Source organism: Oryctolagus cuniculus, chromosome X, assembly GCF_051225735.1.
Source record: "Oryctolagus cuniculus isolate XC-2025 breed Fujian yellow rabbit chromosome X, ASM5122573v1, whole genome shotgun sequence".
Classification (NCBI taxonomy): Eukaryota; Metazoa; Chordata; class Mammalia; order Lagomorpha; family Leporidae; genus Oryctolagus; species Oryctolagus cuniculus.
Window position 1 is genome coordinate 107,346,577 of NC_142888.1, and position 26,270 is coordinate 107,372,846.

At 56.0% G+C, this 26,270-nt stretch overlaps 1 protein-coding gene and 1 long non-coding RNA gene across 6 annotated transcripts in view; one reads left to right on the plus strand and one right to left on the minus strand.

The window, feature by feature from the left end:
* Nucleotides 1-17,549, minus strand: part of ELF4 (E74 like ETS transcription factor 4) — a 37,310-nt gene extending 19,761 nt beyond the window's left edge. Inside the window, exon 1 of one of the 4 annotated variants that reach the window (XM_051827501.3) lies at nt 17,259-17,549. The gene's annotated coding sequence lies outside the window, so the exon portion shown is untranslated. Of the gene's footprint in view, nt 1-16,992; nt 17,189-17,258 lie in introns of those variants that run through there. The other 3 variants (XM_002720289.6, XM_017349785.4, XM_089323874.1) reach the window with 3 other exon arrangements.
* LOC149119718 (uncharacterized) overlaps nt 17,220-26,270 on the plus strand; it is a 46,624-nt gene continuing 37,573 nt past the window's right edge. Inside the window, exon 1 of one of the 2 annotated variants that reach the window (XR_016227727.1) lies at nt 17,220-17,357. This is a non-coding gene — a long non-coding RNA (uncharacterized LOC149119718). The remainder of the gene's footprint in view (nt 17,358-26,270) is intronic. The other variant, XR_016227726.1, reaches the window with a different exon arrangement.

Sequence of the window (26,270 nt, forward strand, 5' to 3'; positions counted from 1 at the left end):
TCAGCAGTTTCCCCTGCAGGGCCTGCTGGCCCTCCCCACCCCGCCCCTGCCCCACACAGGTCAGCAAGTGAGTGCAGAGGGGAGGCTCCCTCACAGGAAGACAGAGCAGACAGCTGTCTGCACAACTCCACCAGCCTGCTTGGGGCTGGCCAGCCGGTCCAGAGGGATGTGCTACCTCGGGTACAGGGGTGGTCCCAACGATCCCTTTCCGGTTAGCTGATGAGTAGAAGTGAACTCATGTCGCTATCGCTTAGGGAGTGGGGTGGAGTGAGCTTACACTTACAGGATTGGATAAAAAAAATCTGAGATATAAATGCTGAGGTCAATGTCCAGTAGAGACTTGCTCAGGTATGAAGGGTTGAAGCGAGAAGGGCCTGGGGCAAGCAGGCCAAGGAGAGGCAGGCGACATGGAAAGCCGTGTCACTTCACTATTTGCAGGGGGCTTGTCCCCGGAGCCTATGGACAGAGGCAACAATACAGAAGAAAGCATTACATCACATGTAGGTCAAGGGTAGTGGCATTTTCCAGGTGACGGAGCAGGGAATGTGCGCATTCCATAGCGGCTGCCAGTTTGGCGTGGTTACTTTTACTCGTAAGTTCCTCCCAGGTGCTTTTGCGAGGCAGAGCTCCTAGCAGTAGGGCTGTGTGCCTGTGAGGGATCCTGTAGGCAGGTGACCTTCCAGACCTTGGCCGTGGGTCAGAGCAGCATTGGCGCCAACATCCTGGACTGCCGTCCTGTTGCCAGTTGGTCCCGGGAACAGGGCAGAACTATATAATGATGGCTCTGAGGCCTTGAGGCCTTGATGCCTGGAGTGGGGGCCTGGTGGTGGATGGACACAGTCCCCTTAGGGTCCCTGCGGTAATATCGCTCCATGAGGTTCAAGTAACAGTGAGAGAGGCTAAGGGGACCTCTAGAAGTGATGATTCTGGATGGGCCAGCAAAAAAAGAAAATGAATTCCAAGACCCTTGTGATCCTGCACTTTACACCCGCCACCAAGAGCTCTGCCCAGCCAGGCCTCTTGTCAAGAGAGCAGGGTCTCACTATTCCCTCTGCCCTCCGGAACAAATAGGACCTGCTCCCCCAGGGCCCAAGGGCTGGCAGGTCACCCGCCTACAGGATCCCTCACAGGCACACAGCTCTACTGCTAGGAGTGCCCAAGGGCAAAGCCTACTTCTTTGTCCCTGCAAGTTGGCGTGAGTGCTGTTTCACAGCTGGCCCGGAAGGGTGCCAAGGAGGCCTCAGACACAACATCTGGATGTGCACCTGGGCTCCGGCCAGCAGCTCCCTACACCTGCAGGGCAAACCCAGGGCCGGAGTTTGGTTACAAGCCCGTCTCAAAGCCGGTGGCACGTGTTTGGAAAAACACATCAAGCCTGGGTGGAGGGGGTGGAAATACTGGAGGTTGGTGCCAGCTCAGGGTGAGCACTCATTTGGGGTTGGCGCCGATCAGAGCTGGTGTTAGGCCCAGGGCAGTGGGTGTGGCTGCTGTGGCCTCCTGGCCTGTCAGGGGAGGAGCAGAGGGGTGTGGGTGCTTGTTTAAGTATGGGTGAGATTTTCTTCTGCACCCTCTGATAGCAGTCCCAGTGTCTCCCCTGCTTCTAGGGTAGGAAGTCAAAGAGCAAAACTGAGCGGGAGACAGAGGGAGTTACAGGACTGGGGTACGGGCTGTGGGGTTGGTGTTGTGCCAGGCGCACATTATCTCCTCTCATTCTTCAATGCCAGAGCTGGGGTCTGAGCCCCACTTGACTGCCATCTCCTACAAGCTTTGACCTTGGTTTTCAGTGCAATCTATTTTGCTAATAATTCTAACAGTTCCCTTTTTAAAAACAGCAGAAGTGAGGCATGGTCAAGTGGACACCCTCATCAAGAATGGAGTCAGGACTCACACCCAGGCTTGGGAGACCTTGACCTCAAAGTGCCCGCTTCTCCCTCGGTCCACGCTGGCGACCACCAGCTGGGATGCCAGCTTGCTCACAACAGTCAGCGTCACAGGCTCAGGGCCCCTGGTAGGCCGTTTCCCCCAAAGCCTCTCATGTCCAGGTCCCATGCCCTTCGTGGTCTGATAAGCCAGTGCTAACTTCCTGGGCCAGATCTGCACAACGAGAACATCCGGCCAGCTCTGCTGATGAGGAGGCTGGTGTTCTTCCTGCACCTCAGGGCCTGCTGTTTCCAGAGAGTTCCTGGTTCCAGACCTGCACCAGCCACGACATTGTCCTGGCTCCATAAATATACACTTGCTGTCAACTTACACATAATGTCAGTCTGCGTTCTTATCTTGGGGTGTTGGTTCACAAGTTCATTCAAATATTTATGGAAAGCCAGCCCAGAGCACCTCAAAGGTATCAAGCCCGCAGCCAGGGGCTAGCTCTCAGGGCTAGCCCATGGTAGAGTCTCTTTGGATCTAAGTTGACAGTAAGCTGGGTTAGCCCATCTGCCTAAACACTATTGCTGGGTCTTTCGTCCTCTTCCCCAAACTATGTCTATAACAAGCATCCCTTCGAAACTGAGGCCCTGGGGCTGGGGGGTGGGGTGGGAAGTGATGAAGATACTGTAAAGTCTGGTGACGGATTCACAACTCCGAAATATACCAAAACCCACTCAAGTGCATACTTTTTGTGGGTGAATTTTATGGTATGTGAACTGTGTCTAAGAAAGCTGTTATCTTAAGAAAAAAACAAAAAACAAAAAACAAATGAGGCTCAGAGAAGGGCCAGCTCAAGGCCACAAGTTGAGATCTTCTGATTTATGACTCCAAAGCGCTTTCCTCCCTCCAGCCTCCCTCCAGGCCTAAATCAGGTTAAGTACAGGGTCACTGACTGGGCAGGCAGGTACACTGTGTGCGCAGGGCTGGGCCTGGACCGAAGGCGTCAGCATAGGCAGTGGGGAACAGACAAGGGAGGGGCTTGTGGGACCGGTGTTGTGGCACAATGAGTTAAGTCTGCAATGCTGCAATGCTGGCATCCCATATGAGCAACAGGTTCGAGTCCCAGCTGCTCTGCTTCCAATCCAGCTCCCTGCTAATGCACCTGGGAAAGCAGAAGAAGATGGCCCAAGTGCTTGAGCCTCTGCCACTCACGTGGGAGACCTGGATGGAGATCCAGGCTCGTGGCTTCGGCCTGGTCCAGCCCTGGCTGTTGCAGCCACTTGGGAAGTGAACTAGCAGATGGAAGATCTCTCTATCTCTCTCTCTCCCTCTGATTTTCAAATAAATACATCCAAAAAAATTTTTTTTAAACAAAAGGACAAGGGGCTTGAATTTCAGGTCTGTTGCCCATGGCCAAGTCCCTGCGGGTCTCTGTTTCTCTATCCTTCTGTCGAGCGCGTGGATGAGTTTGATTGTTCACTGCCGGCCGGCTGGCCGGCCGGCTCTGACCCTCTGCGTCTCTAATTAGAAGGCCCTGCAAGACAGCAGGACAGAGCAGCTCTTCTCGGAGGTCTGCGGGAGGCCTTTGACACAATTGACACAAGCCGCTGTTCCAATCGATGCTCCTCACTGACAGCGATGACGTCCATTTGCCTGTGAGTGACATTCTCTCGGATTATTCTGCTGCCGCACGGGGCACCTTACTTCCACTTTCCCCTGGCAGCGCTAGGCGGTACAGCAAACCCGGAACCGAGACCCAGCGATCACGTCCTTTTGAGAGGCTGGGAAGCCTGGGTCCCCGGCCAGCAGCCCCTCCTCCTGTTGAGCCTGCATCTCTGGCCGAGGGAGCCATCACCGACTGCCCTCCCTCCCCCCGGTCTAGCCCCACTGGACAGGATGTTTCCACATCAGTCCCCACTTCCTGCAGCCAGGCCTGGGCTCCAGTTTCCCCTCTCTCCTGCCATCTGGTCGCCTGCCCTCTGCCTCCCTCCCCTTGCTGGGTGTTTCCAGGCTGCCTTATCAGCCTGGGGAATCTGCACCTCACCCTGGCGGCCCCGCCCCGCCCTGCCCCGTGCCCTACCTGCTCTTTCGTCACCACCACTACCACCACCACCACGGTAGGCAGTCGCAGCCTGGAGCCCCCTGTGCCCAGCAGGTCGGGGTGTGGACCAAGGCTGGCTGCCTGGCACAGGGCCAAGGGGCCTGAATATTCATCACGTTGATTCAGTTTGCCCAAGTCGGGAGGGCATGCTTGCCTTTGAAATTGCTGTCTTTTTTATCTGCAGGCTATGCGGACAGGGATGAGACACTGGGCCTGTGGAGGAGGCTCGCTTTGGCTGGGTGTTTCCTCGGCGGCTCTTCTGCCCTTAGCCGCTGAGATGAGAGGGGGGCAGCACTAGGCTGCAAGGCTCAGAGAGTCCAGCAGATTGTTTTTTTTTTAAAAAAAAAAAAAAAACTGGAGGGATGTTGTAAACACTCTCCGTTAAAGGTGGGGCTGGCTGAGGAGCTGCAGGCTGAGTGTGAAGGGGGAGGTGAGGCTAGGAAATCCCTGGGCGTGGTCTTGGCCAATCCACACGCAAACATCAGAGCCGCATTGAGCCCCAAGCTGGTTCCCTCCCACCCCAGGATCTGCTGACCCCCTCAAAGGCTAGGATGAGGCCAGAGCTAACCGCTGAGCAAGTCAAACACTGCCCTCCCAGGACATAGGGATCTAGACTTTTCCATCAAATATGCTTGAACCAAGGCAGAAGACAGCGATGGGGATGGCAGCCAAATGAAAATGCTATGGGCAATGGGTTTTCCTTCCAGCAATTGACTCTGAAATCCCGCAAGTTCAAGTTCTAACCTGCCCATGTCAAGGACAGGTTCAGGACCTGCTTGCTAAGGCTGACCAAGCCCCAGACTAGGAACCAATGCTACAGCTCAAACCGAGGGGCTTCCCTTTAGTACACTGATAAATTTTTAAAAATATATTCGAGGGGGCCAGCGCTGTGGTGTAGTGGGCTAAGCCTCTGCCTGCAGTGCCGGCCTTCCATATGGGCGCCGATTTCAGTCCTGGCCACTCCACTTCCGATCCAGCTCTCTGCTACTGCCTGGGAAAGCAGTAGAAGACGGCCCAAGTCCTTGGGCCCCTGCACTCATGGGGGAGGCCTGGAAGAAGCTCCTGGCACAGCTCCAGCCATTGCAGCCGTTTGGGGAGTAAACCAGTGGATGGAAGACCCCTCTCTCTGTCCCTCTCTGTCTGTAACTCTATGTCTCAAACAAATAAACAATATATTTAATATATATATATACACACACACACACATATATTTGAGGCAGTAGCTTGCAATACTCACACTTAAGATCAAATGCTGTACCTCAAAGACATTTTACAAGACTGTCCAGTTAAGGTCTCTGGAATACAATTCAGTAGTTTGGGGCACTTGGGTGGGAAAGTTTAGAAAAACTCTGTGAAGACGATTTTGCCATTAATGGGCTATGTAACCACAGGCATGCCACGTCACGTGGTTCCTGCAGCCTCAGGCGTCCCCCAGTAAGGGTTTTATGCTACCCGGTGCTCCCCGCAGGCTTCCTGACCCCGGCAGCTATGAGGACGCCACGTCTCTTCCCTCTTTCAGCGCTTTCAGGGACATGCATTTGGCACAGCAGGTAAGACGCTGCTCAGCAGGCCCACACTTGAATCCCGGCTCTGGTTCTGATTTCAACTTTCTGATAATGCGCACCCTAGGAGGTAGTAGATGATGGCTCAAGTACTTGAGTCCCTGCCACTCGATGGAGTTCCCAGCTCCTTGTTTCGGCCGGGCCCAGTCCTGGATGTTGTAGGCATTTGGGGAGGGAACCAGTCGATAGAAAATTCTCTCTCTCTCTCTCTCTCTCTCTCTCTCTCTCTCTCTCTCTCCCTCTCCCCTAGTCTTTCAAATACATAAATAATAAAAAATTAAACCTGCCAGATTACCATCTTATCTCCCCAGACATGAACTTCCCTACAACTCAGGAAAATCAAAACCCATTTAGTGTAAATGTGTTAATAACTGATAGTGGCTTAATGTGGCATCTCTTTCAACACATTTTCATTTTAAGAGACCATCTGGGGCATGCTAGCTTTCACCTAGAAAGGCCTCGAGGGCGAGTAGTGGGGCAGACCAGTGGGCAGGTGAGCTAGAGGGCGCGTGTCAGGGGTTCTGCCTCGTGTCACGCCAGCAGCCATGAGGCGAGCTGGTCTTGACCATCCATTCCCCGTTACCAGGGTCTCTGTTAGGAAAGCTCTGTGGCGTGTGTGTGTGAGGCTACAAAACCAGGCCTGGTGCAGCAGAAAGCCCACTGCCCTGGGAGTGAGAGAGATCAAGTTCCGGCCTCAGCTCTGCCTCTGCCCGGCTCCTCCCTTGGCCTCTGAGCTGGCGCCAACTGCTGCTCTGCGACACACAGTGAGCTCTATGGCTGTGGCCACACCGGCCACACTCGGCAGAGCTTCAGAGTCCAAACTCATCGGCTTGGTTTGCAAAGGTCCTTCGCAGCGTGACCCCACCCTACCTACTCAGCCTTGTTTCCCATGATTTCCCAACTCGAGCCTGGGCTTCCAGCCCAGTGGTCTCCTCATGGTCCCCTGAGGGAACATTCCAGGCTCATTCACGGAGTTTCTCAGGCCTGCCATGCCCTCGCTGCTCCTTGTTGGCTAATCAAATAGCACCCATCCAGCAAGGTCTCAACCAAGCAGCTCAACCCCACAGAACCGGCTCCATCCCGACATCTGTGGCCCACACCCACGGGGCCCCCTTCTCTAAGCTCCCACAGCCCTGAAGTCTCCCGCAGTATCTCTTAATCCCACAGTCTTGAATTGCTCTTGACTTATTTCATGCGTATCCCTTCCCCCAGCAGCCAGTCAGATGCATGGGGTCGAAGCCCATTTCATCTTCTGACAGGCCTGCACCTTCATGAGTCAAATCCCCAAACAATCTCAACCCACGTGAGATGTCCACAGGAGATACCACGGGCCCTGATAGGGGTGAGGTATGGGTGACTTAGAGGGAACGGGTCACCAAGACTCCAGCATTCCACCACCACGCCTCGCTTGCTCCAAGCCTCCGTGAGGGGCAGCCACATGGCAGCTGGGGTCGTTTCTTCTAAGCAGCATTGAGGAGGCGGCTGATGGTCAGGTCCTCATCAAAGCATTCTCCCTTTGTACAAAATGCCAGTGTTGCCACCCCGGGAGTACTGGGTGCTGTTCTGACACCGTGATGCTGCATCAGGTCTAAGGGCTACAGTGTGTGGTGTGAGGCCAACTCTATGAGGACAAACTCTGATTTACAGACCCTTTTGTTGCCAGGCAGGGTTGAAAAGGGATATGATCGACATTCATGAAGTGATGCATGGAGCAGATACCCAAGAACCCATTCAGTAAAAATGCGTTATAAATGAAGGGCAAATAACAAATAGTCCTGTTTCATCATACGTAATAAAGTGAAAGGACTCTCGAGCCTAAGACTATCAGTATAAAGATAAGCATCATCCAAAATAACAGTAACATCAGGAACAAATATTATTATAACACAAGGTTACAGAAGCAAGGACAAACAAAGCCAATACAACAATTAATGCTAATAGGATAAGTATTACAAAGAAATGATATGGACACTCTGATTCTAAAATTCATATGGAATTGCAAAAGTAATCAACGCAGTCGGCACTGGTGTGAAGGTAAAAAAAAAGATCAATCAATGGAATAAAATAAAGCCCACTAGGGCCGGCATAGTAGGGTGGGCCTCTGCCCGCAGCACTGGCATCCCATATGGGCGCCAGTTCGTGCCTGATCCAGCTTTCTGTTAATGGGCCTGAGAAAGCAGTGGAAGGTGGCCCAAGTACTTGGGCCCCTGCACGCACGTGGAAGACCCAGAGGAAGTTCCCAGCTCCTTTCTCCTGGCTTTGTATCGGCCCAGCTCTGGCCTTTGTGACCGTTTGGAGAGTGAACCAGCAGATGGAAGGCCTCTCTCTCTCTCTGTCTCTCCCTCTCTGTAGCTCTGCCTCTCAAATAAATAAATCTTTAAAAAACATAAATTAAATAGAGCCCAGAAATTAGCACACATGAATAAGAACAGCAGTAGCAGAGTGCCAATAGCTTTTTTGACAAATGGTGCTAGGATAACCAGATATGCATAAATAAAAAAAAAAAACACACAGAGAATCAAGATTCATACCTCGGATACAGGAAAAAACTCAAAATGGGTCACAGACCAAAAAGTAAAGTCTAAAATTATAAAACTTTAAAATGAATCATAAGACAAAATGTTTGTGACCTAGGGCTAGGTGAGGAGTTCTGAGAACCAATACCAAACATATGATCTATAAAGGGAAAAGTTGATTAGTTGCATGTCACCAAAATTAAAATCTTCTACTCAAAAGACGCAGTGAAGGGAATGAAAAGATAAGCCAGACTAGGAAAAAAAGTTTTTTTTAAAGATTTATTTATTTATTTATTTGAAAGGCAGAGTTAGAGGGAGAGAGAGAGAGAGATCTTCCATCAGCTGGTTCACTTCCCAAATGGCTGCAGTGGCCAGAGCTGGGCTGATCTGAAGCCAGGAGCCAGGAGCTTCTTCCAGGTCTCCTACTATGTGGGTGCAGGGGCCCAGGGACTTGGGCCATCTTCTGCTGCTCTCCCAGGCCATAAGCCAGGAGATGGATAGGAAGTGGAGCAGCTGGGACTCGAATTGTCACCGATATGGGATGCTGGTGCTTTTTTTTTTTAAGACTTATTTATTTATTTGAAAGTTGGAGTTACAGACAAGGAAAGGCAGAGGCAGAGACAGAAGTCTTCCACCCACTGGTTCACTCCCCATGTGGCCGCAACGGCCAGGGCTGGGCCAGAATGAAGTCAGGCGCTTCCTCAGGGTCTCCCATGGAGGTTCAGGCGCTCAAGTACCTGGGCCATCCTCCGCTGCTTTCCCAGGTGCATTGGCAGGGAGCTAGATCGGAAGCAGAGCAGCTAGAACTCAAACCAGCACCCATATGGAATGCCAGTGCAGCAGACAGCGGCTTTACCCACTATGCCACAGTGCTGGCCCTGGAGAAAGTTTTTGCAAAGCACGAATCTGATAAAGGTTTCATATTCATAATATCTGAAGAACTCTCCAAGCTCAACTACAAGAACACAAACAACTCGGCTTCAAATGGGCAAAAAGATTTCAATAAACACATCACCAAAGAAGATATATGGGTGACAATAAGTACGCAGGAAGATGTTCATCAGGCATTCGGGAAATACAAATGCAAACCACAGTGAGATACCACTGTACACCTATAAGAATGGTTACAAGTAAAAACAGAGCTCTTACCAAATGTTGGACAGGATGTAGAACAGTTGGGACTCTCACAGCCTACTAGCGGGAATGAAAAATGATACAGGCCCTTTGGAAAACAGGTGGACAGTTTCTTAAAAAGTTGGACTTCTGGGGCCAATGTTGTGGCATAGCAGGTAAAGCCACTGCCTATGATGTCAGCATCCCATGTGGGCGCCGGTTTGAGTCCCAGCTACTTCACTTATTTTTTTTTTAAAGATTTTATATTTACTTATTTGAGAGGTAGACTTACAGGCAGAGAGAGGGAGAGACAGGGAGAAAGGTCCTCCATCTGCTGGTTTACTCCCCGAATGGCCACAACAGCCAGAGCTGAGCCAATACAAAGTCAGGAGCCAGGAGCTTCTTCCGGGTCTCCCACACGGGTGCAGGGGCCCAAGGACCTGGGCCATCTTCTGTTGCTTTACCAGGCCATAAGCAGAGAGCTGGATGGGAAGAGGAGCTGCTGGGACATGGACCAGAGCCTGTATGGGATGGGATGCTGGCACCACAGGCGGAGGCTCTGCCTACTACGTCACAGCACTGGCCCCTACTTCACTTCTGATCCAGCTCCCTGGTAATGCACTTGGGAAAGCAGTGGAAGATGGCCCAAGTGCTTGGGCCTCTGCATCCCCTGTGGGAAACCTGGATTGAAGCTCCTGAGTTGGGTCTGGCACAGCCTTGTCTGTCTGTCTGTCTTTTTCTCTCTGCCTCTGGCTCTTTGTAGCTCTGCCTATCAAATAAATGAATAGGTCTTTAGAAAAAAAATCTCTCTATATATATATATATATGTGTGTGTGTGTGTGTGTGTGTGTGTCCCTCTCTCTTTGCAACTCTGCCTTTCAAATAGATAAATAAAATCTTTAAAAATAATGTTGAACCTACACAACAATATGATTCAGCTATTCTACTCCTAGGAATTTAACCAAAAGCCAAGGAAATATAGGGCCATAAAAAATTTGTACATAGATATTCATAGCAGCTTTGTTTGTAATGGATACAAACTGGGGAAAAAAACCACCAAGTGTCCATCAGCTAATGAATGGATAATGTATGGTCTACCAATACAATGGCATGCCACCTAGCGAGAAAAAGAAATGAAATACTGATATATCAACAACCTGGACGAGTCTTAAAAGAAATATGTGCAGTGAGAGAAGGCAGAACCAAAACGAGCAGAGTTTCCTACAACGATTTCATAGAACATGCCAGCTCCCCAGAGAGCAGAGCCGCTGTGGCTCAGCACGGGAAGGCGGGATCTCCCAGGGGCGGCACAAGGCCACTTCCTGGGAGTGACGCCTACACGCACTCTTGATTGTGGTGACGGTTTCGCAGGTATAGACATACATCAGGTATGATCAAATTGTACACTTGGAAATATGTGCATTTTATTATGCGTCCATATGACCTCCATAAAACTGTTAACTGAAAAGAAAGAGAAAGGTCCCCAGATTGGATAAAATGAGAACAACGGTAACAATAACAGCAGACCCTTCCTGTCTATCTTTGCTGTGTCACGTTCCTATGGAATACTACTCCATAATGGCACTGGAGACAAATGAGGCAAAGACACCCGGGCTCTCCTAGAAAACACCAAGAGAGACAAATATAGGATCACGGGACTCATTGCGTGTGCCGATTCTAATGGGCCTCTTGTTATTTTATCTGTTGCTCATTCCCATGCCCACGTTCTCGTCCCAGCAGCCTGGAATGCCCCGAGAGCACCACCCATGGTCTCTCTTTCCTCTTTTGCATGGCCATTTGCCCTCTAGCCTCCAGGAAGCCTTCCCCAATGCAGCCGAGGAACGAGAAGCAAGACCTTCCTCTGGACAAGCCGTCAGACCCCTCATCGCCCGCTCAGCCACTGGTGAGTGCCATCGGCTGCTTAGCATGGCCACTCCCACCTGTGACTCCGGGCTCCAGAACTGGGTTGGGACGCTTCTGAGGAGGGGGCTGGGCCTATGGTGTTTCAGTGAGGGTCAGCACAGTGCCAAGAAAGTGGTTGCCTAATGAGGCAGGTGTTTTCGGTGCACAGATTCTCACGGAATCCGCAGAGCTGTTATCCTCAGGGGGCATGTTGGGAAAAAAAGAGAGAGTATCTCTTCAGTCTGTGTCTAAGTACCTCCTGTTATCAGGTCATCAGGAATCTGGGGAGGTTAAGACTAATTGCCTGCCCTCCCCTCCCCCAAGGCCTAGCAGTTATAACCTGAAAGGCGGGGACCAAGGGACTGAGAGCGCAGAGCTGCGTCAGGGGTGGTCCCGGCACGGTTCCGGCATGGGCATGGTTCCGTTTATCCTGGGCTGCCTGTCCTTGCAGGTGGTCCCAGACTCCTGAAGCCAACTCAACACAGTCAATAGCAGAGGGACCTCTGTGTTCCCTTCTGGGAGGTCTTTGGGAAAGCAGACCAGCCCCCAGCCCCTGCTCTGGCCATGGGCCCGGAACGGACTCATCACCTCTTGGAGCACAGGGGGCTGGGGGGAAGCAGTGGCCGACCAGCTGGCTTTCCAATTTTCCACTCAGTAGGGTAATAACAAGTGACGTCGGGTCTCCTCTGAAAACAACTAACTTACTCTCTGTATTCTGCAGCGAGCGACACTCAAGATGAAAACGATGAGGGGAAGAGACAGTAGTGTTCAGGCCAATAGCGGAAGCCTGAGTCTACCCTTCACTCCAGCACTGCCTCCCATGCAGCCTTTCTCTCTCTCTCTCTCTCTCACACACACACACACACGAACGCACACACACACACACACGAACGCGCGCGCACACACACACACACACCCTCCTTATATCTGTTAGCAGAAACTTAGCAGAAAAACCTAGAAAATCTCCCTCTGGGGTGTCAGGAATGGGTGTGGCTGGCCCCGCCAGCACTGCCAGAGAAGTGGTTGATCCTAGGCGGTCGGCAAAGTCAAGGGTGTGTGGAGGGGAAATGATAACAACAACAACAACAATAGCAGCCGCAGGAATAATAACAGCAGAGAACCACCTAACTGGGAGGTTCCTGGGTGCCAGGCACTGTGGCGGGGGCTTTACGTGGAGTATTTCATTTACTCCTCACTCAGCCCTGCGATGTGGGCACTGAGATGCACCAGTCCGCGGCCACATGTCCGCTGAATGGCAGATCTGGGCTAGGAACACAGAATGTGCGCCTTTCCTCCTCTGGACAATAACACTTCTTGGGACGGATATTGGGTCAGGCTGGAAGAGGAAAGGAACCTTCAGGAAGGGCAAGTGGACTCAGAGGCAGGAAGTGCCAGTGCGAGATAACAACAACAACAAAAAGACCCGTAGAGAAGGTGGGAGGGCAGGCCAAAGCTTACTCAGCCGAGGCAAGCGGCTTAACCTCTGGCTTCTTGTTAGCCTCTCGGAGAAATGTTCCAGAACTTTCTCTGCATGAATACCCTTCCCTGCTTCCTGACCCCCATCCTCACCCCTGGGAGCAGAGTGGGGTCTCTCTGCCAATACACTCACCTTAGGACACCATCTCCCAACCAAGAAGTCAGGGTACTCTGGTTTGTCCCTTTGGGGTTGAGATGTGCTGGGCAGGGGGTGGGTCAAGAGAGCAGCTAGAGAGCACAAATGAATGTGTGTGTGTGTGTGTGTGTGTGTGTTGGGGGGCAGGTGTCTGAATGCTTTAGCCAATTAAACCCAATAAGAGCCATGCCATGCCCCTCCCCCCCCACACACACCTAGCCATGGGAGACACAAAAGCAGCAGAACAAATACATGGCTTGTCCTTGGTGGTCTGGGCAGAAACATGAGCACGTCTTTGGCTTTCAGGTCCCAGCGGGCAGAGGAGGAGCTATTCTGCAAAGCTTGGTCCTGTACCTGAACCTCTGGCCTTCCCGAGAAGTCCCAGAACCCCCCCGGGGAAAGGTGGCAGCCAGCCAGCCCATGTCTGCCGTGAATACCTGTGGTCAGTTTTGCTGTCCCTGCGGGGTCCCCCAGTCCTTCCCCATCCTGCAGGGCCTGTGTGTGTGCTGGGGAGGGGTTTTCACAATGAAAACCCCTTGGCAAGGGTGGCAGGGAAGCCTGGCCACCTCTATGTCTTGTCAGTTCTGGCTGGGCGCTCTGTCTGGGCCAGTCACTTCGCAACTCCTCTAGTGGTGATCAGCAGGGTGTGAGCCTGCCGAGCCACCCACACTCACTGACCTGCTCTTTTGTGTGACATGCATTTGCCAAACAACGGTCCCAGCTTCCAAGGTCAGCCGGTGGCTGGGGAATGGAGAAAAAGGCGTCTTTTCTCCCTTTTCTGCTAAGCCTGGTCTCCCCCTCGCGGCCCCAGCCCCCTTCAAGGTTAGCTGGCGCCCGCATCCCTCATAAAGCCTGCCCTCCCTCCTCCAGCTGCTGCTGACCTCACAAGTCCGGGCTGTGCTGGCCTCTGCCCCAAGGAGCACAATTAGCACCTGACCAGCCACTGGCCTGGCTGCTTGTCTTCGCCTCTGATTGTTTCAGTGTCTTAGTCACCTCGTCTGCCTCCTCCTCTCAGCTCCCCACAGCGCCTAGCACAGGTTGGACACACAGTAGGTGCTAATAAATGTCTGCTGAATTGAAACTCACTAGCCCCTAGGAGGTCAGAACCCTCATAAGCACCCCGACCAGCAGTTTCTTGGCAACCAGCGCCGGGGCCCGAGGCACAGGGCATTAGCAGCACTGGCCGCTATTACAGGACGCACGAGGCTCAGCGGCCGGAGATTTGCAGGCAGGTTGGTGTTGATGAGAAAAGCCCCTGACCCCTAGGAAAGCGCCCATGGGATTCTGGGTACCTCGCATGAGCTTCCTTTCTCCCCTGCAGAACTACTTTTCAGTCTCAGAACCATAAAGGAAATACATGGGCAAGTACAGCTGGGAATCTCTTCGCAGCTTCGAAATCCAGGACAGAGAACCAGGCCCAGGTTGGGGTCAGGAAAAGATGGCTGCCTGCGGCCCTTCCCAGATCAGCGGGGGACCTCAGGAAGGTCTGGGGGCAGTGGCGGGCAGTAGCCCGGCCACTCCAGGGGGCTCCAGGGGTGTTTGGGGGCCGCCCTAAATAATACCACCTGCAGCTTGTGAGAAATCCAGTTTCCCAACTCTCGTTCATGAAAATCCCAGGGCAGACCCCTGGGGCGTGGTGTGGAGGGGGGATCAAGACCAGAAGCCAAAGGGGGTCCTTAGGCAAGGAGAGAACCCCCACCCCCGAGTCTAGAGCACCTGGGATCCCCACACTGGTTCAGGGGCTTGAGGCCAGCTTTCAATTATGGCTATTAATATTTATGACTTGGGGCTAGTACTGTAAGGTAGCTAAAGCCACCGCCTACAGTGCCAGCATCATATATGTGCACCAGTTTGAGTCCTGGCTGCTCCACTTCCAATCCAGCTCTCTGCTGTGGCCTGAGAAAGCAGTGGAAGATGGCACAACTCCTTGGGCCCCTGCGCTTGCCCATGGGGGAGACCCAGAAGAAGCTCCTGGCTCCTGGCTTCGGATTGGCCCAGTTCTGGCCATTGTGGCCATTTGGGGAGTGAACCAGAGATGGAAGAATCTGTCTCTCTCTCTCTCTCTCTCTCTGTGCCTCTGCCTTTCAAATAAATATATATATATATATATATATATATATCAGCAGCTGCTTGTTAGGGTCGAATCTGACTTTCAGGCACTGAATTAGACAACATCATACTTCTGGTTCACACGTAGCTGTATGCCGTGTACTCGTCTAAAACCCAGCTTGTACGCAGTTGGACATTTGATCCTCATGACCACCTTATGAGGCAGGTCTCGTCTGACAGCTGAGGAAACTGAGGCACACAAGTGATTTGGATCACAGAGCGAGTAAGTGACGATGCTGCGACTTCAATACAAATGCTCTGATTCCAGGGCCTGGAGGTACAATGAAAAAGTCGGGAGGTAGGGTGCGGTGGAGAGTTCCAAGGCCAAGTTTAGGCGCCCAGGTTTTGCTGGGAAACCAATCCTTTCGGCCTGTGTGAGGCTGGACGTCTCCAGGCCGAAAGTCCCAACTTTCGCAGGCTCCAGGCATTCTGCACTTGCTGTCAGGCCCTTGACAGACACACCACAGCACCCTGATGTTCACATCCCAATCTAGGGCAGAGAAGACCCAGTCCCCGCTGCAACCCCTTAGGGCTAGGCAGGGGGAGGGTGGGATTTGGGGCCCCCGGCTTGTCCAGCGGTGGGCGCCAGTTCCTGAGCAACCACGGAGCAAACATCACCCAGCAGAGGGAGGAATGCCAGACATAGTTGCAAACAAGCCACTCCTTCGGCTCACAGCAAGAGGCTGGGTGAGGGTGGCAACGTGGAGCCTGCCTCCTGTCCCCCCCTCCCCGCCCCAAATAAGAGATCCCAGGGTTTGGACCTGGCCTCAGAGACAACCACATGCCGGGCAGCCCCTTCCCAGCGCTGGCTGGCAGGAATCGCAAGTCCTCCCAGACAGTCCTCACTGAACTCAAAATCACTCCTCCTGGGCTGTTTTTGTACTAGGGGGGCTGAATTAATGGCTGAGAAAACACTTGGTAACTGGAAAAGCCTTGGGTAAGTTAACAGCTAGGAGGGATTTGCATTCTGGCTGGGCATACATGTTCACGGGGCATTTTCAGGGCCAAAGTGTCCCGTCTCCCCCAGGAGGAGTGCTAGATCTGTTCCCATCACCTCCCTCCAACCTGGCACTCAGGCCGGGGGTCAGCTCTCCCCGGCTGAGTCCCCAGTGGGTGTGCCCACCAGCTGCTGGGGCCAGCAGTAGTGGCTCAGGCCCTGGGGTGGTGACCTCACTTCTGCTCCTACCTCCCCAGCTCCTCAGCACTCCTCCCATTTGAGGCCCCACCAGGCCAAAAATCGAGAAGTCCAAGGTTAACTGTTCCTCCCCACTTTAAGAGCTAATTAAAATGATTAGCCACAATGAACTGTCAAACATTAACTCGAAGAAGCTGCAGGACCAGACAGGCCTCTATTTCGGGCAGAGGGATGAGGGGCAGGAATCAAAGGGTCATCATCTCCCTCAATCGGGGGATGTGTGTGTCGGGGGTGAGGGCCCGGAGATCTGGCAGAGGTGCCAAGGGGTCAGGCGGTGACTCTGGTTAGGAAGGCCAGGTCGCAGGCATACAGCGGTGAAAAAAAGGGCGGCTGGGTTAGGGTGCGGCGGAGGGGGCTGTGAATTCATAAAGCCGCAACCGCCTCGGCAGTCCCCCAAACTCCCAAAGGCGAGGCGCTGGCGTCAGGGGACCCCGCGCCCGCGCGGATTGCTGAGTCGCCTGGGCGGCAGCCGGGGAGGAAACTGAGGGGCGGGAGAAGCGGGGTGAGCGGGAACGCGGGAGCTGGAAGGCTGGCGGCTGGCTCACACGGAAACTCCGGCCCCTGCCAAGAGGTCTCTTTTTTGACGATCCAATTCTCCAAGTTCTGGGTTAGTGTGCGTGTATGAGACCCTAAAGCTCCTGGCCCTAGACGCGCGCTCGCGCCTCCGCCCGATCAATCGCCGCCCCTCCACAATCCGCCCAACCTCCTGCCTTCGGGCAGGGAGCTTTGGGGGGCCCCCCGCCACGGAATCCGGGCTGCCCCGGGGAGCGGGAAAAGCTGGCTCTCCACGTCGACTCCGAGAATCGAGTCCAAATCTGGTCCTGGATCAGAAGCCCACGTTCCCCAACACTTAACACGCGGTAGGGCGAGGCCAGGGCGACACTCGGCACGCTGCGGCTTTTCCACCCTTTCCCGGCCCCCTAGCCCCACTCCGGGGCCCCAGCGTCCTCGATCCCGCCCTCAGGCAAACTTTTCGAGGTCCCTGAAAGCTCGAAGAGCCGGCGCCATCGACGTACCTGAGGCCGAGTGGCTTTTCGGGTCGCCGTGGTCCGCTCCGGGGACCGACAAGCGGGTCCTCAGCCCCGCCAGCCCGCCTGCTCCCCTCGGACGCCCGGCCGGCAAGTGGCGCCGGCGAAAGGAGAAGTGGAAGTTGAGCGCGGCGCCCGGTCCGTCCCCGCGGCCGCCGCCGGGGCCGCGGTCCCCCTCGCTCCCTCCCTCCCTCCTTCCCTCCCTCCTTTGCTCCCTGCCCGCCTGCCCCCGCCGCCCCGCGCCCGTGACTCACCTCGGCGCCGGGGCAGGCTGGTCCGGGCGGGCGAGGCGCAGGGCTCTCCCACACGTCGCGCCGCCAATGGCAAGTTGGAGGGCGAGATGCAAATGCCAGGTGAGGCGGCGGCGCCCCTGATAAATCGAGCCGGGGGGGGGGGGGCGACCCGTGGGGGGCGGGGTGGAGCCCTGGGGGATCTGGGTGGACGTGGGGCAGGGCCGGGCCCAGGGAAGGGGCGGCGGGGCGCCCGTGGAGGGGGCGCGAGCCAGCGGAGACCTGCGCTGAGACTACCGAGCGAAAGGGGAAATTGCACTAGAGAGACACACACACGTCCCGGCAGGCGGCGTCTGGGGCGGGCGCGAACGAGGCAGGGCGGGAGGGAGGGACCGACGGGAGGGACCACGGGCGGGCGGGGTGGGGAGGGAGCGAGGGAGGGACAAGGCTTGTCGGTGGAAACAGCGCCCCTCCACCCCCGGCCCGCAGCGGTCGCCAGCACGGCAAAGGGGAGCGGTGCCAGGGGCCCGCGCCGCCTCTCCTTCCCCTCGCAGCTCGCTCGCCCCCCAGAGGTACAGCGGAGGCAGGGCTCCCGCAAAGCCCACGTCGCGTGCCGCTGCCCTGGCCGGCACCCCCACCCCCAACTCCGCTCACGTGGCACTCAGCCCCGACTTAGCCCTTCCCGGCGGGAAGCCCCCACACAATGTCCCCAAGGACGCTGGAAGGCTGTGGCCGGCTCCCTGGGCCAGTGCCCTACGCTCTTGCTCGCTTGACCCCTAAGACCCCGAAAGTGTGCACGCGGTGTTCTTGAGCGCCTGCTGCCTAGGGACCCCCCGCAGGAGGGCGGGCAGGGCAGTGAAGGAGGCCACCAGGAGATGCCCAGGGAATATTATTCGGAAGCAATAGAGCCAAGGACATCGTGGAAGGCTGGGAGGTTTTGGGGAACTAGGGAAGTGAGCCTAGGGCTGGCCCAGCAGGTGTAAAGGCTGCAGAGTTGGGGTGCTGGGAGAAAGCCCATGCCTACTCTTTCCCTCCAGTTCAAAGCCAGGCCACTGTATTCCAGGCACCCACTTGAACCCGGGTCTCCCATTCTGTGTCTCCTTTTCTCCCTCCTCTGACCTTCCTTGGTGCCCATACCTGGTCCTACAACTAGGAGGCACTGGGAGAAGAGGCTGCTAGGAATTGTCACTCCTGATAGCTCCACAAGGTCTTGGGGAGGAGCCCAGCCAGGCCTTAGCCTTGGCAGTAAGCAGCAAAGCTGAAGGGCCCCCCCCCCCCCCCGGCTCCCGCCACAGTGGGGGATGGGAAGAGTCCTAAATGGTGGGGGAGCCAAAGGGCCTAAGGTTCAGGGACCTACCTGCTCAGCTACCAGCATCTGCCTGCTCCCCCAGCCTGGGCACAGGACTGGGGGACAGGAGGGGTGGGAGATGATGGCAGCAAGGTGGCTGCACATTACAGGTTGCCGAGGAAAGAGCACGGGGCTGACCTGGGCCACTGGCCCCTGAGACCTCTTGGCTGCCCACAGCCAGGCCCCGGAAACAAGCGGCAAGAGCAAATTTCCACTTTTGCTGTTGTTGTTGTTTTGGTCTTTTGGACAAGTAGGCACACTTTCTCCAGGGACTCTGCACACTGAAGACGCACAGTTCTCTGCTGGCCTCTCACCCACCTGTGAGACTCCTCCTCTTAAATCCATGGTAGCTACAAGACATCCCTATGCCCCCCCTTTAGCTTGACCTCAAAACTCACTAATACACACACACACACACACACACACAGACTTTCCCATTTTGCTAAAAGCTCAGTGGTTTCTAACATCAGACAGATCTGGGTTCCCATTGCAGCTGTGTGGCTTTGGGCAGGTTACTTCAGCTCTCTGAGCCTCACTTTCCCAAGTTTTCAATTGGGAATAATAAGAACCTGCCACACAAGGCTGTGGTGAGGACGGACTGAGAGAACCTGGTATGTGGTAAGTGCTCGGTAAATAAATGTTAGCTCTCCTCAGCCTCATCTTCACCCCCATTTCGCTCTCTCAACCCAGCTCCTGGGGAGAAAGTGTGCCAGGGCCAGGGCCCGGGGCGGAAGCGGCCGAGGTCTAATGGTGGACGGCTCCTGTGAGTGTGTGTGGTTTACAGCAAGGTGCAAGGCAGAGCGTCAAGAGAGGGCTTCCTCTTCCGAAGGGCAGGGACAGAGAGGTCAGCACTGGTGACCAGGTCATGGTGACTGACCCTAAAGTCTGCCAGGGACCTGCAGTCCGGAGCTGGTGGGAATCCCAGAAGTTCCCACCTTCCCCAGCCACGGATCTAACCACACTCTCATGATCTCGCAGTGGTAGCCAAAGCAAACCCCACCCCCTCGTAGAAAATCTTGTACTGACCTCACCTTGGGGAACCATGGGCCTCCCAGATGACCTTGCTGGCCGCCCTTCCCCACGGCCCTGCTACCACGCAGCCTGCCAGCGCTTCCCCACCTGGTTCCTCACTCCTCACTCACCCCGAGGGTGAGCCCCAGCCAGGCTGAGATCACCACTCTCCTGGCGACAGCCACGCTGTCTCCTCCGCCAGCAGCTCCTTCCCTGAGTTGGCAGGAATTCCCCTTGTCGAGTTGCCCATGGATGCCATGCTCAGCCTCTCTCCTGCCAGCCCGGATTCCCCCACTCTCCAACCCCAACTCGCTGCTCTCAGGCCTCAGGCCTCAGACCCCGAGGCCTGCAGGAGCCGAGCGGCCTCCTTTCCACGAAGAAGCCGGCAGCCACTTTCCGTTGTGTGCAGTTATCCACGTTTGCATCCATTGGTGTTACAGAACAAGCCTCTGGGTTAGGCAAGTGACGGGCAGAAGTCTCCAAGTCCCAGGAGGTGGTGGCTGGCCCACGTAAGAAGGGTTTATTCTGAAAATCTTGCTGCGTAGCTATGGAGTAAAACTCCCTGGGATAGGTTAAAGCAACACTCCTCTTCCTGGGTGGCAGTTTCTTGCTCTGGCCTGAATGGGGAGGGGAGGGGCGGGGTGCGGGGAGTGTGCCAGGCTAAAACACTGGCATGCAGACGGATGGACATGGACGGTAGCAACGTCCCGAACCGTGCCTTTCACCTGGCCAGCCACCTACCTGGGGAAGCATGCCTGTCTGGGGTTCTTGCAAAACCACTTGATGCCCCCATCTGACTCAGCTGACAGTGATGAAAATGGGGCGGTGCCTGTCTCCCTTTCAGGCTGGCCCCAGGCACCACCATGAGAGCCCCTGCAAAACTTCCGAGGACCGCTGGGTTTCACTTCTTTGTGAGCTGAGCAGCAGCTGGGCGGGGCGGGGGAGGCCGCGCTCCTGAAGGAAGATGCCGGCCTGAAAGGAGGTGCTGTGGGGCCCTGGGTGGCGGTGGGTGCGTGGGACGCTCAGTGTGACAACCACGGGCAGGGTGGTTGCTGGGAGGGCGGGCTGGTGCTGGGGCCACAGATCAGTGCCCCTTGGGCTGCCCCTCTGGAATGGTGAGAGATTTGGAGGAATCGGGGAAGGCAGAGACCCAAGTTTGTAGTTCATTCGGAAAAACAAAAACAAGGAAGAAGTGACTTCAGACAGCATTCCGCAAATGACGACAAGCCCCATAGAGCCTCCAACCCCACTGGTTCGCAGTCCTTATCTTAGAGCCAGAGCTCAGCCCGGGAAAAGTGCCTGGGGCATGGGCAGAGGGGCAGGCACCTGCTCTGGGCACTTATCAGGCAAGGCAGCAACCAGGGGTTGTGGGCCATTGTCCAGCGCAACCAGAGTTAATCTCTCAGGCCTCAGCATCTGTTGTCTGGACACCTATCTTGTGTCTCTCTGATCTCTAATGTGTCCTCAGTGTGAAGCTGGGGGTGGGGGGTGGCCCTGGCCTTGAGCGATCTGTCTGCAGCCAGTGCAGGTGGACCAGGATGTCAAGGATGTTTTGCCAGAGGGAGCACCATGTGACTTCTGCGGGGTGGGGGGTGGTGGCTGGGGGATGGGGACACAAGTAGAGGAAAAAGAGGGCCAGGTGAAGGGAGGGGGTTCCGGTCACATCTCATGGGGCCCTACATGATCTAGAAGGTGAATGGCGCCCCCTGGAGTTGTGCAATAAAGAGGCGATGGCAGTAAAGACAGACTGTCTTGATCAGCAGGAGCCATCGGGAAGGGCTCAGGCTGGGAAACCCCACAGGGGGACACCAGCCAGACCGCAGGGGCCCAGGATGGGGGAATGAAGTGGGCTGGGGGGGGCAGCCTGTGGAAGGCATCCTGGCTCCCCAAGTTCACCCAGTTGGCATCCTGCCAAGAGGCAGGCCTGGCCTGAGGTATGAACCAGGAGGTAGGAGATTCTGCTCTCTCAGGACTGCCCCACTGGCGGAGGCGGAGGCCCGACGGGAGAGCTCCTCCACTTCACCCTACCCCCACGGCAGGGGGTGAGGCTTCTTGGTTGTTGGTGTTTAACGCAGAAAAAGACAACATTTAATGTCCACAAAGGTGCAGTGTGAGTCATTTCGCGGAATGTCTAGGCCCCTTCGCTGGCAGCAAACTTTCCAGCTCTCTTTTGAGGAAGCCATCTCCAACTCGTGCCGGTGTGCGTGTGGGTCTGTGCGGGGGAGAGGCCTCTGGCTGGGCCTCCCCCACCCATGTGTGCCTGGGCGGCTCTCACAGCCAGCGGCGAGGCGAGGCGAGGCCGCAACCCCGGGGCCGGTTGCGTGCGTGCCTGCGTGCGTGTGGTGCGTGCGTGCATGCGGGCGGGCGAGTGCTCGGCGCTCCGATGTGCATGGCGAGCCCCGTCGCGCGTGCCTGTGTGTTTGTGGAGGGCGTGTGCAAGTGTGTGTCTGCAAGGCAGCGGGGCTGTGAGCCTGTGCGTCGGAGGGTGTCTACGTGTACATCCCCCCCCCCCCCCCCCCCCGCTGGCTGCCAAATTATCTTCCCATCTCTCAAAGCGAAGGGCTTGACTGAGGGAGGCCAGCAGTGCAAAAGGGGGGCAGCGGGGGAGGGAGAGGGGCTGCGGGGGAAGCAAAGCGATTCCACTCGGCGGAGGAAAGTGTCAGCCAAGGCTGAAACTGAAACCCAGGCAGCAGCTCGGACGCACTAGCACCCTGGGATCGTCCCCCCGGGCTTCGGTTCCTCCCACTCCCCCACCCCCTCCAGCAGGCGGTGGCGATTAGTCAGCCTGAAATTCCCATCCCTGCAGCCTGGACGTGGGCTTGAGGCAGTGACGGCTGTGCTAGCACTTGGCCCGTGGTTCACACGTGACCCCATTAGTGCCCATTATCACATTAACACAAATTAGTCTATCAGATCCTCTCCCAGCCACCTAGTGGGGCGGAGGGCCAGGCTGGAGGGAGAGCCGCAGCCCGGTGGCATCGCGGGGTGGTCGCAGACTGAGGACTGTGGATCAGAAAGCGGGCGCGGGGGGGGGGGGCGACGGGGAGCGGCAGAAAGCGGAGGCTGGGGGGGGACGCAGCGGGGGCATCAAGCTTGGCCAATTTGATCCTTTTCCTCAGCGGTGCTCTGGGAGCAGGCACCTTGGGGAGGGGGCTCCCAGAAAGGAGCCGGTTTCCAGGAATAGCTGGGCACCGCCCTGTAGGAAGGAGGCCCGGCCTCTGAGGTCTGGGCGGGAGACAGACGGTATTTCTCCTGGCACACAGTGAAACCTGGGAACGTTTAGGATCCTGTGGGGTTCCCACTCCCTTCCCCTCCCCCCATCCTCTACGGAAAAAATCTTTAGATAACTTTCTCAGATGGCTTTGGACACCCTGGAAGCAGGAGAGTTGGATGGATGAGCTGACCGGGGAGAAGAGACACCCGGAACCCTAGGTCGCAGCGCGGCTTTGATGTCTTGGCACCGAAAAAGGGGACACGCTGCCCGCAGAGTTTATACGTAAAGGCCGCACGGTGGAAATAGCCACTGGAGAGGGAGAGAAGCCCCCAACACCTCTTCTCTTCAGCTCAAAGGTGTCTGGCCACAGGCTATTTTTGTGCTCTGATTTTCTCAGTACGCTAACTAAGCAGCCACCGCATAGCCATGAACCACCGCGGGGAGGTCCAAGGCAGCATCACAGGACTTCGAGAACTCGGGGCCTGCAAGGAGTTAGCGACACAAAGCTCTGTCTACGGAGACCAAGGTCCCAAGTTTGAATCCCAGATCGGACTGTCAGCTTTCTTCTTTTTTGGCTGCATTAACAAACACGGAACCCCTGCTGTCGCATGAGGCTGGGCCCCTCACCCTCATCTAGAATGAATCCTGCGCCCCAGACCTGGCCACAGTCTGTGTCCCTGGGTTAGAGATGCATTCTTGGTCTCAAGGGAGCCAGATAGAAAGCGGCTGTGCAAGGAAACCCACCCCCAACGCCCGAGACGCGACTCAAAGTTTCCATTCTATGGCCCGCGCGCGCGGGTCAAGCGCGCCATCCCGGGAGAGCAAACACGGCCCGCAAACCGCAATCCCTTAGCCGAAGCGAAGAGCTGCCTCGAACTCTGCGGAGCCTGGGAAACGGCCCGAGAGACTGCGGAAAAGCGCGCACTGGCCAGCCCTAGGCCGGGTCTCTGGCGCCGCCCGTCGCTCTCCCGCCTCTTCCGTCCCTTGGATGGGAACATCGCTTTTTCTAGAGTCCGGGGCGGCTGGCTCGAGGGGCGGCGGGGCTCTGGTGGCCCCTCACGTCCTTCCCCTGCCACCTCGTTTTGCGGCTCACGCACCCCCCAAATCCCGGATTCTCGGTGGGGGCTGAGCTCTCCGCCCCTCCCCGCAGGGCGCCTCTGCAGCGCCACCTGCAGGAGGAGCGCACTCCGCGCGGCTCTTGGCGTGGTGGCGGGAATTGGCCTCCGAGGAGGAGGAGCAGAAGAGGTGGGCTCGGCTGCCTCCCCCACCCACCCACCACCTCCCCCGCTTTCCCCGCTGGCGTGCCACGACAGCCCCGAGTGGCCTGGCCGGCCCAGCCCTGAGGCCCATCCCGCTCAGGCACCCGGTGCTCCGACCTTCCACTCCCGCTGCCGCACTCCGAGCTGCGCCCTGCCCCGGGCGCCTCTTCTTGGGAAGCAGTGAAGTCACGCCGGGCCTGGTCGCTGACTCATGAGAACGATAATCCTCCCCCTGCCGGCACGCCCCCTTGAAACTTCCCCTCAATCCCTACTTTCCTGCTCCCGCCCACCTTCCCTGTCCTGTCCGGTGTACCAGGGCGGCTGTGGGCTCCAGGCAAAGATTTGGGGGAGGGGGGGCGGCTGGGAGGGAAGTGGCACGCGCGAGTCCCCATGGAGACCCTCGCGCTTCTCTTCCCGCCTGGTCGCTTGGCGCTGTTCGGAGGCCTGCAGGGAATGCCCGAGAGGGAACTGCGTGTTTGCGACTTTGGGCAAAGGTCCCACTAAGGTATCCTTTGTGGGAAGCGCCTGCTGAGTGGAGAGCGTCTGGGGTGCTCTTTCTCTCCCTTGGGCCTCACGAGTAACTGGGGGGGTTCACCCGAAAGCTCTGATCCCTTCTTTGGAAACTTCTGTGCCAATGAATCGGCCGGGCATTGACAGAATGGGGCAGGAGTGGGGGACGCCAGGCCCCGAGGGCCATATAAGGCCCGCGAAATCCTTTGGTCTGGCCTTATCCAGGCAACCGCAGGTGGGCCTTGAAATTCCATAAATCCATAGCAGGCTAATTTTTAAGTTGATCATTTTGCCTGGTGCACGAATGATATTATAAATACCTAAATGGCCCTTGGCAGTAGAAAAGATTCCCCACCCCTAAGGGTGCCCTGCCTTGTGAGGGGTCCTGATGACAGGCCAGGTCACAGGGCCTTTCCTCCAGGAACTTAGTATTGGAACCGGTTCAGGTTGGGGTGGGGGAACTTTGAGGTGAAGGATTTCCAGTTCTCACCCTGCCACTTGTGCCACTGGTTTCAATGCGGGCGTGGGGGGGGGGCAGCCAGATTGGTTTGGCTCATCACACCTCTGCTGGGGTGGCAGATCAGAATCCCACACTGGTTGCTTGGTGTGTTAGTTCAACAAGGTAGTTGGGGCTAGCACTGTGGCATGGCAGGTTAAAGCCCTGGCCTGAAGCGCCAGTTCTAGTCCCAGCTGCTCCACTTCCAGTCCCACTCTCTGCCTGGGAAAACAGTAGAAGATGGCCCAAGTGCTTGGGCCCCTGCACCTGCGTGGGTGACCTGGAAGAAGCTCCTGGCTCCTGGCTTCGGCTCAGCTCAGCTCCAGCTGTTGTGGCCATTTCAGTAGTGAACCAGCAGATGGAAGACCTCTCTCTCTATCTCTATCTCTCCGCAATTCTTTCAAATAAATAAAAATCTTTTTTTTTAAAGGTAGCCAAAAGCCTCAGACCACCCCCCCACCCCCCCAGCCAGGGAAGGCTTCAAGTTGGAGGGGCTCTGTTGGTGTCTGAAACACCTTGACTCTCCTTTCTTTCTGGAAGGGGCGTGGCCTGGAAGCATTCTTTCCCACCCCGAGAATCTGGGTACTGGATTGTCATTCTTTTCCACTATGCAATTTCCTTTTGTCTGTAAGAGCCAGATGCTGAAGCGTACAGACTTCCTGACTCACTTGTCACCGACCTTCAGGGCACAGCTCTGCCAAGGCCGTGTTCAGTGTGGAAATGGCCATGGACTCAGAGCTGGAGGGGGTGGGGAGTGAGCGCGGGTCTCGGGGTTCAGGGCTTGTGTGTTATGAAGGGGGTTTTCTCGGCATGGTTGGGATGGGCCCTGGGCTATGGTGGTTGTCCACCTGCCACCTCTGCGGGGTGTGTTTGCTGGGGCTAGGTGGGAATGTATGTGCTAGGAACATGGCTGAGAACAGTCCCTCTGTAGAGCTTTCCTGGGAGAGATTCAGGGTTTAAAGGCACATTTCATGGAGCCTGGAAATGCTCCATGGAGAAGAAATAAGGCAGGGTGTGATTTCCAGATGTAGCTTGCTAGCTCAAAGAAGAATCATATGAGCAGGGCCCCAAGTACTTGAGCCATCACCTGCTACTGCCCAGGGTGAGCATTAGCAGGAAGCTGGACCAGAAACAGAGACGGCACTCGATCCCAGGCATTCCGTCACTCTGCCTTGGAAATAAATCAGTATAGAAAATT